At 44.5% G+C, this 2,348-nt stretch overlaps 1 pseudogene; it reads left to right on the top strand.

The window, feature by feature from the left end:
* The first annotated feature begins 879 nt into the window (after positions 1-879).
* LOC114618532 lies at positions 880-1,286 on the top strand (annotated as a pseudogene).
* The last annotated feature ends 1,062 nt before the right edge of the window (positions 1,287-2,348 follow it).

The following is a 2,348-nucleotide window of genomic DNA, read 5'->3' as shown; positions in this document are numbered from 1 at the left end:
AAAGGAATGAGACCACCTTCAGGGATGTGAGTTTACAAGTGGACATCAGGTCTGAGGCACACATGTCCTGGCCTGTGAAGTCTCCTTATTGTGTTCCAGTGTGGGTAACTTTGACCTTGTGGGAATCCTATGTTTTTCTGCCTATTAAACAGGGTTTGATGGCAGCAACTTTAATTGCTGTGGAACAAGTTATCACAAACTTCATGAAAACACCAAGTGATGACCTTATAGTTTGGCAGATTGAAATTTTGGGTATACTCAGCTAAATTCCCTACTTAGGGTCTCGCAAGGTTACTCTGGGCTCATCTCTAGAGAGTTGTTAGGGAAAAATTCAGTTCTAAGCTCACTCACATTGTTGGGAGAATTTAGTTTCTTGTGAGTGTAAGACTGAGGTCTCAATTCTCTTGCTGCCTGCCAGCCAGGGTCCTTGTCGCCTCCAGGTTGCCAGTCTGTGGTCCCTATGCTTAGATGTTCTACATGCAAAGCCATTGGAGATACCCTAAGTCTTTCTTATTCTTTGAACCTACGGCTTACCTTTTTACCAGATTGGGAAAACACTTGGTTCTTAGTGTGACTATGTGATATGATGATTATATCAGACCCAGAAGTAACCTTCCTTTTGATTCATTCTAAGTCGGTGACAAAGATCTCTTTATGCAGGAACTACAATCATGAGATGGTGTTTCACCTTCTTGATGGTCCTCACATTTCTAACAGAGAATTTTGAGATCTTAGAATTCTGCTTACTGCATTTATGAGCTCTATCTTCTAAACTTCTCCTTTCTCTTCCCTGTGTGCTGGTTGGTTGTTTTATGTCAACTCGACACAAGCTAGAGTTATCTGAAAGGAGAGAACCTTCCGCTCTGCCTGGTCGACAGGATGGCGGGCAGGGGTAAACTAATTGCGGTGATTGGAGACGAGGACATAGTGACTGGTTTCCTGTTGTGCAGCATAGGGGAGCTTAACAAGAACCGCCACCCTAATTTCCTGGTAGTGGAGAAGGATACCACCATCAATGAGATCGAAGACACTTTCAGGCAGTTTCTAAACAGGGATGACATTGGCATCATTCTCATCAACCAGTACATCGCAGAGATGGTTCGGCATGCCCTTGATGCCCACCAGAGGTCCATTCCAGCCGTCCTGGAGATCCTGTCCAAGGAGCACCCCTACGATGCCACCAAAGACTCCATCCTGTGCAGGGCCAAGGGCATGTTCACCGCTGAAGACCTGCGATAGGGCTGCTCAGCCCTCAACCCTCCTCTCACTACCAGGCCTCTCCCAGTTTGCCATCCTCTATTTAAGTTTCAAGCCTTGGTTTCCAGCCCCTCCCTTCCTCTTCACTGAGTGGCTCATAAGCTGTTGGGGTTCTGTTGTTCAGGTCTAGGCTGGGTAGAAAGTCCAACCATCGCTCTATTACCTCCTCCCTGTGCTGTTAAGCACTATAATTGTTGATATTAAAGGAATATTCTCTCAAAAAAAATACCAAACAAATTCACCTATTTATTGTTACCATAGAGATGAGTGTTTTCCTGTATGTATGCATATGTACCATGTGTGTGCTTGTTGTCCTCAGAGGCCAGAAGAGAGGGTCAGATCTCCTGAACTGGAGTTATAAGCTGTTGTGAGCCTCCATCTGGGTGCTAAGAACTGAATTGGGGTTCCCTGGAGGAACAGCCAGTGCTTTTAATTTGCCAAGCCATCTCTTCCTCTACATTGTGTTTTTATCATCTTTGTGTTCTTTAAAATTGTAGTTTATAGCACAACTGCAGTCAGGGTGTATGAAAGAACTCTAAGCAGATGAGCGAATGTCTGTGGTGTTGTTTCTACTTCTCTTTGCCTGGCTACTGTTATATGTTGTGTGTTCACTCCTTGGAGGACTAAGAAACAACAGCCGGTTGGCTAAACTTGAGCTTGTTGCCTCTTTTTGAAGAAAAAAAAAATAATGAACTGTTCACGTAGCTAAGGATGACTTAGAACTCCTGATCTTCCTTGCTGCTACCTCTAGGGTTCTGGGATTACAGGTCAGCTTGCAGTCATGCTCATGAATTCATATTTTGTCAATGGCTGCTTCCATTTCAATGTTGGAGTTGAATAGTTGCAGCACCGACTATGTAGCCAGGAAAGACTCAGAGACTTACTTGCTGGTATGATGGTTACTCCTAGTAACTATCCTAGTTACTATTAGTAACCTAGTAACTTGACCACATTGAGAGAAGGCTAGGAAATAGGTAAGCATACCTCCTGGTATCTGTGAGGCTAGGGAGCCCAGGTGGATCAGATAGAAGCAGGACCCTCACTGGTACATACAGGTTTACTGTTCTTGAGCAGGTGTCCTTACTGTGGCC

Source organism: Grammomys surdaster, unplaced genomic scaffold (assembly GCF_004785775.1).
Source record: "Grammomys surdaster isolate TR1022 unplaced genomic scaffold, NIH_TR_1.0 142, whole genome shotgun sequence".
Lineage (NCBI taxonomy): Eukaryota > Metazoa > Chordata > Mammalia > Rodentia > Muridae > Grammomys > Grammomys surdaster.
This window is presented reverse-complemented; position numbering and strand designations above follow the sequence as displayed.